Source organism: Heloderma suspectum, chromosome 4 (assembly GCF_057233095.1).
Source record: "Heloderma suspectum isolate Gila_16-S chromosome 4, 16-S_ref, whole genome shotgun sequence".
Taxonomy (NCBI): Eukaryota; Metazoa; Chordata; class Lepidosauria; order Squamata; family Helodermatidae; genus Heloderma; species Heloderma suspectum.
The window spans coordinates 209,924,089-209,939,673 of record NC_139461.1 but is presented as its reverse complement, the minus strand read 5'-3'; the positions used below and the strand labels follow the sequence as shown (position 1 = coordinate 209,939,673).

Genomic DNA, 15,585 nt, shown 5'->3' with positions numbered 1-15,585 from the left:
ACTTCTGTTCGATATACAGAGGCTCTGTTCCAACCTTCAAATAAACATGTTTAGGTTGGACCTGGGTTCTGCTGTCACAGTCCCATTCTCCTATCACACTGCCCACGCATTAACTCACCATAAAGTGAGTGTCCAAAAAATATAGGCATTATTAAAGCCTATCTGTCACAGAGCTTCACAACTTTTTGAATTACATGTCATCATCATTTACAGCAGAACAAAACCAACTAAAATAGGAACCACAAAACAATAGATGCAAACTAAATCCAACAGCTTAGAAATCAGTCTATCATTGGGTAGAATAGTTTCAGACCTGCAGTAGATTTTCCGGAGAAGTTACCCCCTCCCTCACCTTCATGAGACCTTTTTATCAAAACAAAGGTAGGGAGAGAAATTTGGTGACATTGGGGGTGGGTGGGGACATCTTCTGACTTTCACGTGTGTGTGTGTATTTTGGTGTACTTTACTTTACAAGGTGGTCCAAGACATTTTTCTTTTCTTTTTTCCTTCATTTTTAAATCCAATTTATTTATTTATTAAATTTCTTAATCGCCCATCTGGCCGGTCACCCGGCCACCCTGAGCCATGTACAAGTTGTGGCTTGGCCGAGTGTCTGGCACAATGGCTGCTATGTGATTGGTGAATGGGGCCACTAATGCCCCTGGGAACAATACCACATGCCAACGCAGGATCTTTATCAGGGCACTGTATGGAATAAAGATGGCTGCCCCATGCTATGTGGTTATATAGCGTTGTTCCCAAGGGCATTAGTTGCCTCAGTTTGCCAAGTGTGCAGCAGCCACACTGTCAGATACTCTTTTCTTGAGCTGTGGCTTTGTTTCAAAAGTAAAGATGAAAAGAAGGAATGATAAGCTCTTTGGCCACTTAGTGAAAGATTTTGTAAGCACTACAAACTAGGGATGTACAGATTGTGTAAAATCCATCCCATCTGCATTTCATGGATTGTCAGGCACCTTTTGTTCCTTCGTCTGCTCATTGATGGAATTGGGTTTTTTTTGAGTTTCTGAATTTGTGCAAATTTGCACTTGCACAAATTTCTGCTTGGGAAAATGTGCATAACCCCCTGAAATGCACAAATTCCCCCCACATGCATATTTTCATGCTTTAGCCTATGGGGGAAATGCACATTTCCAGCCATTTAAAAAAAAATGTTGCATATTTTTCCAATACTAAATTTGCGCAAAATTCCGGAAAGTTAGAAAAATAGTCTGCAAGTCCACAGAATCTGTCCAACTGGGGAAAAGTTGGTCTGTTGCAGAACCTATTGTCCCGATTCATAAAAATCTGAACTTATTTGATTCCGTTGAGGATTTCTCCAACATTCCTACTACAAACCTCCTCCAATTATTTACCACTCTACCTGACTATCCATCTTCAGGAGGTTTTTCAGCCTACAACTCCTTGAAAGCAATTGAAAATGTTCAACTGTGAATGTTATGCACAGCCATAACAGATACTACTCTTAAATAATCCAAGAAAAAAGAAGTGGAAATTGCACTAAAGCATGTAGGCTGACATTGCAGCAGTGCAAAAAGTTAAAGCTTTGTTAATAGTTTGGTAATCTATAGTACCATGAGTAAACCACAGTGTCGTCTATAATGACTAATGAGTATCACACACATTACATTTTAATGCACACTTTATATTTATCTTAAAATTTATTGAGGTTGCAATTTATTCCTTTTTGTATATCTGAAAATTGTTATGTAAGGTTTATAATTTTAAAAATAGCTTTTTGAAATGCAGTTCCATATCCGCTGATGTACATGCAGGCCCCATTTAAACTACGTTGTACATAGCTTTGTGCAAAAGTGTATCCTTTTTTTAACTCATATCACATTTGCCAGTGCTTAAGTTATATGTATATTATTGATTTAAAGCATTTTTATCCTGCTCTTCAACCAAAAAGACTCCTGGAGCAGATTATATACAGTAAATAAGAACAAGATAGTCCCTGCCTGCAGGCTTGTAATGTAAAAATATATGACACAAAAGGAAAAAGTGAAGGGGAAGGGAAAAGGAAAAAAGCAGTTGGTCTTTCAGCAGGGCTGGTGGAATGGTCCTGCTTCCCATCTCATCTCCTTCTGCTGAGGAGTTGTTAGAGAATCAGCAAGCACTGAGGAATATTTAGTTCGAATATCAAGTGTGAATGATGTGGTGTAATCAGGATCATCACTGAAGTTAAAACTAAACCGATATGAAAAGAAGGGTTATTCTTATTTTAGTTTGAAGCAAACACTTTTTCTTAACTGCAGTGTTTGTATTCATTCTGAACAAGAGATCAAAATCAAGCTAAGACTGGGAACAAAACAATGAATGTGATGTAATAAAAAACCTGCTTTTCATTTAATTATGCGTATTTACCCTGGAATGCTACAGTTTGAATTAATAGACACTAACCCCCCTCTTTGTCTATGCCTTGCCTTTTGTGTGGAAAAGTTTAAATGAACTAATTCTGAAAAGAGAAAGGAGATGCTCTAATCCAGCCTTTCCCAGCCTAGTGCTCCCTAGATATGTTGGCTATATCTCCGTCATTCCCAGCTAGTATGGCCATTGGAGGGCACCAGGTTGGGGAAGACTTCTCAAATAATTCTATGGGAGTCCTATTTTCAGTTACATTCAGAGTGATATGATTTATTTATTTTATTGAATGTATGTACTGTTGAATCCATAAGAAATATCTAAGCAGTGAACAAAAACAAATCCAGTATAATCTAATACAATAATGCAACACTAAAATCAACCTTAAAAATTATGGTAAGCAAATAGGTTGGGTCACAGAACAAGGAAAGTTTGTGATAAAAGGAATGTTTTGAGCAAGTGATGGAAATGCAACAATGAAGGTGCTTGCTGGTAGAGAGTTGCATAAGCGTGGTGCACCCGCACTTTAGTAGACACAAAGTGAACAGTGTGTGGGACTGTTAGTAAAATGTCTATTGCTGAACGAAGTGGTTGGACATGGTTATTTATTTATTTAATTTCTATACTGCCCAAGAGACAAAGCTCTCTGGGCAGTTCACAAAAAATATATAGGGTTGAGGTGATCCCTCAAGTAGGCTGTTCCCAAGTTGTTCAGGGCTTTATATACTAATGTCAAAGTGTTGCATTTGATGCAGATGGATTCAATTCAAACCACTTGTTACTCACTGGCTTTGGCAAGTTTCCTTTTCTTAATCTGTAAAATGTGAAAAATAATATATGTCACAGGATTTTGATATATATAAAATAAAGCTCTTTGTCACAGAAAATTGCTAAGTGAATTAGTCACAATTGTAAATATATTTCTATATCTTTTAAATATTATGTGGCAATATATAGTTTTTTAAAGCATAAACAAGTTATAGTCCGTAGGTAAAGCTTTCAAGAAAATAATATATTGCTTCCAAGTATATGGTGATTTTTTTTTTAAATGAAGGAATGAAAAGGATGACTTAGCTTGTTTAAAAATTGCTTCTGTAAGCCTCAATTTTTTTTCTTCAGCATAAAATATCAGACAGATGTAATATGTATGTCAGCATAATTTTAACCTAACCACTTTTATGAAATGTTTTATGAATTACCTGGATTCAGCTTTGCAACTACCCTGCCTCTTTTTCACTTTTACCTCAAGCCTTAGTATGGTCTTTGTGCTTAATTCTTCCAGTCAATAGAAATGTAATTTATAGGTTCAGTTAATAGATTTTAATTTATAAATTGAAAATATATGTGAATGCATCTGTCAGGAGAGGAGGAAGTATTTAAGTTTTAGTAACAATAGCAACTGGTTGTAGCAAGGATTTGTTGTAGTAAGCCCTTCTCATTATGCCAGTAGATCTTTTTGTTAATTTTGGGTTGGGGCTAGAGATGTGAAGGCCTGGAAAAAAACTGGAAACATTTTGGGGGGAAATCCCATTTTTTTCCGAGAACTGAAAAATTGGAAAAATTGAACAGCTTTGGATTATGAAATATTTTCTTTTAGAATTTAAGACAAAGTGTTTATATATTGTTACCTAGCCTTTACTTCCTGCAAATGATTTCTAAAACTATCTAATAAGAACACTTCTATAGAAAGATTAGAGATGTAAAGTGTCTGGAAATGGGGAAAAATGTTTTTTTAATCATCTCGGTAAGATTCCCAGCATAGTTATTTCTTTCATTCCTTATTAAAATTATTCATTTAAAGTATATTTTACTGATAGACATTTATGCTCATTTTCCCCAAATGTGAATAGAGTCACCATTGTGCATTATTGACAGTAAATGTGCATTCTTGACACTTTGGGTTTTGTTCTGGAGAGTCCTGTGTTTCTGGGCTTGTTCGGGTTAGATGCTGTAGCGGTCCATTAATATAGTTCTCATCTAAAAACATGTGAAAAAAACACACTGTAGGTTATCCAGCTACTGTCACCAGATACAACAGAACAGTTTCTGGGTTATCCCACCTATGTTTCTTTTTAAAAAATTAACTTTGAGGTTTGGGTCTATAGAACTCACTGCCACAATTTTTAATAAAGTTCTCAATTAGACCTCACAACTAGGAAAGGCTGCCTCAGCTATAAAACGTTTAACCTGCTCCCACTAGAATAAACCCTCCCTACCTAAAAGAAACTCAGTAGCCTGGTTCCTATGGCATAGGCGTGGGATTGACCCTACCACTAGAGACAATTTTTCAAAATGAACAAAAAATAAGATGTTCATTAATGGAGATTATTTACAAAAGTGAATAAAACGTCACTCTTCAAATAATAGGTTGAGATGCTTAAAGGTTCTTCAATTAAATATGATTGCTTGCCATTCCTAAGGCGAGTCTTTCCTGGCAAAATAAAATCTCAGTAGCTTTTCCTTCAGATCAGATTTCCCTAAACTCCACCCCACAAACAGCAACAGGTTTAGGAATTTCCCTAAACTTCCTTACAAATAGGAACACATGCTGTAGATCAGTCTTCCTTTGCCTCCACTTCTTCTTGCTTCTTCTGGCTTCTAGGATAATTCAGATGTTTCACGGACTACTTGATATTCTCTCTGGTCAGACATTAAATAGGAACCTAAGATGTTACGTATAACTTGGTTTGCTCATAAAATTATCATGTTTGGTACATTAAATGTAAAAGTATAGTTTATTCAGAAAATAATTACAAATTTTCTAATGGAGTTTACTTTTAAAAGTGTTAAAATATGATAATTTTATGAGCAAACCAGGTTATATATAAGATAACTTTAGGAACAGAAAGGCTGCTTTATGTTTCCAAAGAAGCTCTCTCCAAGCTGGTGCCCCCCAGATATTTTGGACTACAATGTCCAGCATTCCTGATCATTGGCCATACCGCCTGAGGTTGATGGAAGCTGAAGTTGGAGGGCACCAGGTTGGGAAAGGCTGTCCTAAAGCAACAAAGTAAAGAGCACTAAAAAAATAAGTATTGCTTATTTTTCCATTTCCCCCAAAATTTTGGTTCCCCCGCCCCCCGAAAAAATGGTTTTTTTTCTCATGGCCTCAAAATTTCTGGAAGTTTTACATCTCTAGTTGGGGCGAAAATGCCCCTGAAGATTGGAGGATGGGTTTGGTTTGAAAGACAAAGTGGTCGGCTTTTTAAAAAAATATGGATAAAAATAACTTTCCTGACACTTCGAGTGGTGGCTTAGCTGCCCCCAGCAGCGGGGCAGCATTCTGTTTGTAATTTTGGACAGAATGCCCCTGGGAACTATGCTACATCATGATGTAAAGTTCTTCTTATAGGACATTCTGTTCACAATTACAAAGAGAAAGTTTCAGGGCTTCTAAAGACAACTCCGACAGAGCTTGAAGCAGTGAAAAAAAATTTTTTTTTCTGATTTTTTCTTTTCCCCCAAACACCTTCGGTCACTTTGTGTTTAATGGTAAGCCCAGCCCCACTGAATGTTCCTCAAAAATGCCTCTGAAAGTCTCTATGTCCCTAAGAAAATCCAGAATGGAAACACCCAAACCAGAAAAAATGCAAAAAGAAAAACGAATTCTCAAAGTGCTAACAGTGAAAATTGTTTGTACCTCAACATATTTTGGAATAGTAGGATCCTTCTTCAGGGGCAACCTTATTCATTTGAATTTGAGAACAAGCTAAAACAACTTGCAGAAATAATGACTGTCTTTCACTATTTTGCAATTTTTCTGATATTACCCCTACCCTCTTTCGCGAGGGACGAATGGCCCCACAAAAATGGGGTTGGATATTCGGTCCAGATTTCTATAAAATAGGCAAGTTGATGGCTAAATGTAAGCATTACAGCAGATCATGGTTTATGTTATGTTTAAACGATGCCAGTTAGCAAACCATGGTTTGCAAGGGTATACCAAACCAGGATATTATAACGCCATGTTTTGAAGCTGGCTTGCAAATCCTTGTTTGCCCAGACTGGGCATTCTGTAATTGTAATTGCTATGTCTCAAGGAGCTGTTCACCATGGAGACAGGAGTTGCTCCATTTCAAGAGTCTGTTTCACCATGGAGAGAGGAATGAGCTAATGAACTTTTGAAGCTGATTGCAGAGCAGGTGGGATAAAAGCATAAAGCACCTCTATCACCATGGTTAGCTCAATCCATGGTATGGGCTTTCAATCATGGTTTGGCATGATGTCTGAAATGAGCTACTAACTCAAGACCAACTTCTGGGGATGGGCAGTAGCTCAGTGGTAGAGCTCATGCTTTGTATGCAAAAGATCCCAGATTCAATCCATGGCATCTTCAGGTAGTACTGGGAAAGCTCCATGTCTGAAACCCAGGAGAGCCATTGCCAGGGCCAGATCAAAGCTGTGATGAGCCCTGGGGAGCTAGCAGCCTCTACTGGGCCCCATACTCTGCCCCTATTTCTAAACTCACACATGACATTTGTGTACGCACACATAGAGTCAAATAAAGCTATTTTTTGTATAGCAGTAATGCAAAAACATTTTTTTTACTACATATTTTAGTGGAAATCATCCTCCATGCTTTCCTGGAAGCAAAATACTAATACCTCATCCATGGCAGAGAACTTAAATTTGAATACAAGCTTCCCCTTTTGCAACATAAGAAACATAAACAAATGTGAGAAACTTTCTCACAAACACCCACCCATCTGAAAAAGAGACACAGACTGATTCACTGACTTATTCAGACATAACCAAACTGGACAGGACACACGCATAGACACACATGCACACAGCAAGGGCTGGCCCAGAATGTCTGCTGCCTGAGGAGGACCAGCAACTGCTTTTCATTCCTCACTGGATGAAGTTGGGTCAGTCACTACAACTCAGCTTAACCTACTTCACATGATTGTTATGAAGATAAAAATGGGGAGACTTTTAACTCATGGAGGAAAGACAAAATATAGCTGTAATTAAATGAAGTACGTTTTAAAAAGATATATTAGAACTGGGGTTCCCAACAGGGGTTCTGAGGGCACAAGTGCTCCCTTAAGGCCTTTAATTGTGCCCCCGTGGTGATTTCTATGTATACAAGGCATGTCTTCGAACTTTCTGGTTGCTCTAAATTTCTAAGTCTATAGACCTGGTATCTCTATCATTTTAAGTCTATCAACCTCAACTTGCCTTTTGACATGCCCCTTTGCTCTCTCATTGGCCAAAGTAATAGGTTGCAAACCGGTGTCCTTACTCCCATCAGTGCTTGCTAGGAATGGGCGTGACTGGTGGGTGGCTGTGATGGAAGGGAAAGTGAAGTATTCCCCTTGAATACAAACTGGCAGTACGGGGATGGGACCAAGTATTTTCCATCTGAAAGAGGGACATAGGCAAAGGGAAGGCATTTCCTGCCTGCTCGCTCACTCTCCTATCTGCATTTTTGGGGGTGAGGGGGATGGTGCTTGGTCTCTAGCCCTTTATTTTTGTGTGTTGGGAGGTGCGGTGCTTGTCCTCTGTGCCCTTCTGTTTGTTTGCTGGGGGTGGGTAGGTAAAACAATGGAATTTCCAGCTCTTTCACTCATGTGTTTGTGTTTGGGGTAGTGGTGATGCGGGAGCATTTCCCATTTTCCCCCATGGCCTCCTGCATTGTGTTTGCTGTGGTAGTCTGGATGTTGTTTGGTGCATGTGGGGAGCATGTGCAAAGTTAAGGATTTTGCTGCGTGCTTGCTCACACGCCTGCGCTATTTTTGTTCATTGTGCATGCTAGATTTCTGGGCTCACTGGCTGTCCCACGCAGCCCCATTTGTTTGGTTTTTGTAGTGTGCGGCAGTAGAGGCCTTTTATGGGGGAGAGGGGAAGCTAGAGCCTTTCCCTGCTTGCTTGCCCACCTGACTCCTTTCTGACCTGACACCCCCCCCCCAAATGGTGGCCATTTTATGAGTAGCCACAAAACCCATGGTGGCCACTTCGTGAGTGGCCATACCCCTTCCATGGCAGCCATTTCATCATTCGTGCCCATGGCACTTTGTCAGGATTCCAAATGCATCCACAGGCCAAAAATGTTTGGGGAACCCTGTATTAGAAAACCACAGTTGACTTGCACTATGTTAGTTCAGTATAATCCTCTTGGTATGTAAAATGGTCAACTGTGCACTGTATGCTGCCTTAATGTGTGAACTCATTAACATACTTGTGCATCAAAGACAAAAGCATCTAGTACTATGTTTGGAAATTTATCTAAAAGAGACCCTGGGGAAGGAGCCTGATGTTTGACACTAACTCTTGTAACTCATACTAAATTTGAAAAACATTCTCTTGCTTCTCAAATGCCCTATTCACATGCCTCCACAATCATCAAGTCAAAGAAATTTTATTAACAACGCAAACCTATACATGTCTACTCAGAACAACTACCACGTTCAGTGGGGTTGACTCCCAGGTAAGTGTGTATAGGCTTGCCGCCTTACAGCACGATCCTATGCATGTCTACTTAGGAAAAAGTCCCATTGTTTTGAGTATAACTTATGTTCAGGTAAATGTGCATAGAATTGCAGGCTAAATATCTTTTCTTTCTCCTCCCCCACCCCCACTCCTACCTTTCCTTCTTTCAGGTTACTGTAAGACACAGAAAGAACCCAATGGAAAAAAGAAACTTGGGATGAAATGCTAAACACACTTACTGGGAAGCATTTGTACTGCTATTCTCCCGCTGCAATGGGTGAGAGGAGGAGGGTGTCCAGGTTGGGGATAGCTGACTGGTGCCCTGGATAGAGGAACACCTCTGTCATCACCAATAGTTGAGTCAGCAAAAACCTCACAAAAAATGAGTGAGTCACCACCATTTCAAATTCCCCATGTATGCGCGCACAGTTTCCTGGGAACCGATGGCAAAGTTTAATGGCCAGTGAGACCCAGACTAGTTGTCAGTAATGGGAGAATGCAGCGGGCTAGCCAGAGAATACTCTTAAGGTGGTTCAGTTAAAGTGGAGCAGCTGAGTTGAGCTCAGAGGGAACAAACATGCAGCAAAAGAGCCCAATCTCTACATGTCTATCAGAAAAGTAAACTCTTGAGCTAAATTAAGCTTACTGTCCGGGGAGACAGTATATCTTCTATCCAGTCTAAGAGGATATAAGCTGGACTAAGGCCCATTTAGCACAATGGGACTTACTTTTCTGAGTAGATATGTAGAAGATTGCAGTGTTACTAAACTTTATGCAAATTTTCTCTTAGACCTTAACTTCACAGCTGCCCCCAACTATGTTTCCTCAAAACAACAACCCATCAGCAGACTAGATAACAACACTGGACTACATATACTACTCTCTCTCCTCAGCCATATGGGCAGAACAACAATGGACTGCTTTACAGGGCTGAAGTAACCCATACTCAGCCACAGTGCTACGCCTACCGCCCATGGCAGACTTGATTTATGTTTGCAGGGTGGTTTTTTAGAATGCTTGTGCAAACAAAAAATCATACAAATAATGCCTTTTAAAAAAATAAAATAAAATATGAGTGAGAAAGAACACAAATATCTGTCATTCCTGCTACCTGTTATTTTGTGCTGGATATGCTACTGCCCAATCGCAGCTTCTTGATCTCTCAGTTGTTTTCTGTGGGCAGTAATCAGTATTCCACAAAGGCAGACAAAAAAGATGGGTTCCTGGTTCAAAGTCCCTTTTGTACACAAGTGGTTACTCTGCACTTACATCTATGACTTGCTAATCAAATGTCAATCATAGCTGTGACTTCACTCATCAGCTAAACATACTGAATTGATGGTAGCAGCCTCATTACCTCAAAATTATTGACAGAATTGTGCCTAAACATTTTGTCTCATATTCATGTTCTACAAGGGCTAGAGACGTGCTCTTTGTTATTTGAAAACTGGGAACCTGGGCTAGCTAGCGGCTCCTCTGAGATGGTGGGCTGGAGGCTGAAGTCCCCTTAGGCCAATGGTTAATCTGGGTGATGGCCACTGCTAGTCATTGTAGACTGAGCTAAATTGACCAATGGTCAGAGTTGGTATAAGGCAGATTAAGAACATAAGGAGACCTGTGCTGGATAAGGCACAGCTAGTTTAATATCTGTTCATACAGTGATGTCTAGTCCAGTATTCTGTTCACCAGAGCCATGCTGGATAGGCCAAATGCCATCTAGTCCAGTATACTGTTCAGACCGTGGCTAGACAGATGCTTATGGGAAGTCCATAAGCAAGACATGAGCAAAATTATATCACCTTCCTGCTTCTGTTCTCTGGCAACTGGTATTCAGAGGTATACTACCTCTGATACTGGAGGTAATATATAGCCATCATGACTAGTAGCCATTGATAGACAAATTCATGAAAGATAAGGCTGATTCCCTTTTAAAGCTGTCCGTGGCTGTCACTACATCTTGTTGTAACGAATTCCATAATTTAACTATGCACTGTGTTCATATATTCTGGTAAACGAAAGAGGATATCTTTGGTGGTGAGAATGTAAGGTAGTTAATATCCAGGCCAAGAATCCAAAGTGGCTCAGCATTAAACTCTGTGAGTTTTCTTGGAAATGCCTCAGGGGTTTACTTGATGGAAGTATATGGTGACTTAAGAACATAAAATGTGTTATATTTCAGTTATATTTGGATCCAGTTTTCTTAATTAAATTAGACCTAGTGGGGCATTTCCCAGCCTGAATCTCCAAGCTTGGAAAATGTTTATCTGGTGAATTTTTGCTTCTTATGGAACTATTTTAAAAGCACAGGAGTTCTGTAAGACTGAGAAAAAATGTTGGCAACTCTAATTCAAATGTTAATACTTTTGGAACCAATTCCCATCCTAAGATTTATTGAGACAGCATTAAAATATTTAGGAATGGATGTACATGAATACAATAAGCTTATTTCAACATAATGCTAAAGTATGGTTTAGTCCTATGAGAATGAGCCACAGTGCCCCCTCCTCCTCCTTCCATTGCAGCAGCAAAGAGGCATTCAGAAGCATTCACTTCTCTTTTAGATTAACTGCAACTCTGTGATGTCTAGTCTCAGACAAACTGGTTAATCTTAACTATGGTTTATTGAAACAAGCCAACTTCAAACCATAGTTTATGAATGTGGCTTGTTTCAAGAAACCGTAGTTAAGATTAACCACAATTTAGGGTCCGGACCACAAACTGCTATTAACGTAAAGTGGAAGCTTCCTATCTCTTCGTGGCCATACCAGAGGAGGAGAGGGGATCATGCATGTTTAAGTCTGTTTGGTCTCATAATCCAGCCAATGTCACAGTGTTAGATCAGCATTCCAGGGACACTTTGCCATTGCAGTGCAAATACTGAGGATAAGAATAAAATCCAAAATCAACAGTTAGGCAGTGTTTTTATTTGGACCAACCAAAATGCCACATGTTACTCACAGTGGTAGATAGCTTAATCATGTAATATTTACAACATCAGAGATTTTAATACAATATATTAATCAGCAGGGCATTATCTGAGGCATTCTGAAAGAAAATATCCAAATGAGGATGAGGATTAAAATTTATGACATCATATTTGAAATTAACAATAATCCAAAGAGAGATTTTGCCATGTTAGACCATTACAACATTCTGTAATCCTAGCTTGTTAATATATTTTATACAAAAAGGATGTGCTCAACACTGTGATTAGTTTACAGTATGTCTTAAGTAACTGGCACACTGTTAAATATGTTCCATTAAATTTAACAGGACTTCCAAGTGAATGAGTTTGACAGCTGAAAGTTTTGAAATCTACAGCATATGGTTCAGCATTATTTATCTTTTACTTATGGACAAAAAATTGAATGTAACTGGAGATTGCACCCTTGTTCCCCAATAGAAGTTAAGGTAATATAAGAAATAACCCTACCCATTTGATTCTCTGGATTCAAATGCCAACAGATCTATGAAGCAAACTTCAGTGAATTAGAATTTGGAACTAGAAGGTATGGAACGTTGTGCAATCTAAGCAACTTAACAGTTTTTCTTGGATTCTGTTCACATGTTACGTTTTGCAGATAGCATCTCCCATATCTGTATATATTGTAAATAAGAACTGGCAGATCTGTTTTGCAGATAGACCTATGAATTCTACACTTCCAAAACAGGCTGGTTATTTTACAAGGTCTGTCTCTCTACGTATTCCTAGTTCACACATTAAATTTAAGGAGCATGGAATTATGGTGATTCTTCAATTTACAATTTGTATTACAGTACTGTGCAAAAGTCTTAGGCCACCACCAGCTTTGTTGTTTTAGCAAAGTTTTAATGAACATCCATAATTATTTTTCGGTCTCTGTATTAAGATACAAACAGAAAATACAGGAAATATGTACAGGCAAAAGTCAGTATTTAGTGTGACCTCCCTTGGCTCTAAGCACATCTTGAACTCTTTTGGGGAGACTGTCCTGAAGTTTTCTGAAGTAATCTTCTGGTATATTATACCAGGCTTCTTTCAGCACTTCCCAGAGTTCTTCTTTAGGTGTAGGTTGTCTTTTATTTCTTTCTCTGTCCAGGTGATCCTATACTGCCTCTATAATATTCAGGTCTGGACTCTGTGGAGGCCTGTCCATGACTGTCGGTGTTTTAGCAGCTGTTTTCCTCGCTAAATATGATTTCACTGCATGAGCAGTGTGCTTGGGATCGTTATCATGCTGAAAAATGAAACCATTCCCAATCAGGCACTTTCCAGAAGGAATGGCGTGATGAATTAAAACCGGTCTGTACTTTTCAGCATTCATGATCCCATCAATATGGACAAGATCGCCAACACCACTTGCAGAAATGCAGCCCCAAACCAGGACAGACCCTCTACCATGTTTCACTGAAGGCCGCAAGCACTCATTTGTCCATCTCTCTCCAACTCTTCTTCTCACATATTGTCGACGACTGGACCCCAAAATTTCAAACTTGGATTCATCACTCCATAATACTCTTTTCCACTGATCCTCATTCCAATCTTTGTGAGCTTTAGCATATCCTAGCCTTTTCACCCTGTTCCCCTTCCACAAAGTGGTTTCTTGGCTGCTACCCTTTCACAAAGACGATTCCTGGCCAGGTGCCTGCTGTTACTCTATGGTAAGGGGAGGTCACACTAAATACTTGCCACTTTAGCCTATGGAAGCTGTTTTTTTCTGATTTTTTTTTTCTATTGTTGAATACTGCATACAAATTTCCTGTATTTTCTGGTTGTATTCTAATGAAGAGACTGAGAAATAATTATATATGGTCATTATACCATTGCTAAAACAACAAATCTAATGGTGGCCTAAGACTTTTGCACAGTACTGTATATGAACTGGTCCTTAATTTCAATTCAAGTATATTAAATTTGATGGTGATATATTTAAGTGATGTGTGTACCTAAATTGTTTATTGTTAGATTCTAAAATGCTCAACATTTCAACTAAGGTGAAAAGTACCATCTAAACATACATACCTCTTGTGGCTACAAGCTGCAAATCACTGCAATTAATTTTAAGGGGGCTTAATACTAACAACTGTAAAATCCTAAGTTTCCAGCAGTTTACAGTTCAAAGCCTGTATCCTCTCTGGATAGGTTTTTCAGGTACATGAAGCTTTTCTCAGGTACATGGAAACTGATAATCTGGACTAATTATGCATAGAATGTATAGTCATGCATATACAAGTGTGGTATAGTGGTTAAAATGTTGGACTAGGACCGAGTTCAAATCCCCACTCAGTTTTGAAGCTCACAGGGTTCCTTGGGCCAGTCACACTCTCTCAGCCTAACCTACCTCACAGGATTGTTGTAATAAATAAATAATTTTCACAGAAGCCAATGGAATGCAACTGAATGAAGCCCCATATCTATATGCACAAATCTTGAGAATATTGGGATCCTTTTATTCTTAACAGATGTTATTTTCTTGAACTGCAAGTCACTTTTTAATTTTATTTAAAACAACTCAAAAACATCACACCATTTTCCTGTGCTGTATACCTTAACTGAAGAGCAATGAAGTGTGTGTAGCCAGTGAAAATAAAAATACAGTCAAGCAAGTCTATTTAGAAATTTGATACCTCTGAAAACAAAGGAGAATGGATGATATTATGGATAGCAAAGGTTCCTGAGTCAGCATTAAACATTTATCATCAGTGCTAGATAAAGGCATATCACATAAACAGTGACTTCAAATGTTCTCTCAAGAAGAGAGAATCAGCAACGATAAACAAAAGGCAAACATTTCTTACTTGGGAAGAATGAACTGAATAGCACCAAGTGGAAAGAATGTCCTATTAACCTTTTTACAAGTCTAACCACACAATATTATTGGGATGTGAATTAACTCTGTGGAAAGAACATCTGTGTGCAGGCATATTTTGATGATATGTAAATTGTTTGATTAAGGAGGTCATTTGAGGTTGTACCTCTAAGTATTCTAAGTGTTGTTTTGCAAGTTAGTCCACGTAGGGTGGTATTTACTGACTCTTCTTAAGTGAAGCTTAAGTGGGAAAAGTAGTTGATACAGTTACTGAGTTCAGGTAAGTTATATAGCCTATATTAAAGAGGCAGAGTTAGAGGCTTTACCAAGCATAGATTAAAAAGTTGTTGTTCAGTCGTGTCCGACTCTTCGTGACCCCATGGACCAACCAAAGTGCTTAGAAACAAGCAGAACTGTCTTTTGTGACCCTGAGTCTGTTGATGAACCAAAAAAAGTCCACAGACTTGTAGTAAGACATTTTAATTCCCTCGTGACCTGGGGGTTTCTCCACGACAATGGAAGGAGAAGCCAATCATGGCTTACATGGATTTTTCAAGGAGCCAGCTTTGGTCTGCGCAGGGCTCCATCAGCAAGTGTATTGTAGTCGCTTCATAAAAATATTTTCGGGGGGGGGGGTTGGGGTGAACATCATCTGACTGGCAGGGGCTGCTCAACCAATAAGACAGCCCCCCCCCCAATCCAGGCTCTCCCTCCTTTCTCCTTTGATAAAATCCTGGGGGGTTTCCTCCCTTGTATCCGCAGAACTCCCTCTCCCTCATGGGAAGCGCGGGAATGTGCAGTTCGGGAACAAATCTCATTGACCACAATGGGGGTTACTCCTGAGTGGATACACACATGTCTGTGCTGGGAAAGACAGGGAGGGGAAACCGTTGGGAAACCAGCCCCCTTTCTAACCCATTGCTGTGCAGGATTGGGATGATCGAAGGTGGAAGAAGTTACTTCCAAATGGCAATAAACTAAA

The 15,585-nt window shown here is 39.2% G+C and overlaps 1 protein-coding gene across 1 annotated transcript in view; it reads left to right on the top strand.

Moving 5' to 3' along the window:
* The window catches only part of PTGFR (prostaglandin F receptor), a 43,360-nt gene that overhangs the window by 7,276 nt on the left and 20,499 nt on the right, over positions 1–15,585 (top strand). The gene's annotated exons all lie outside the window — the stretch shown is intronic.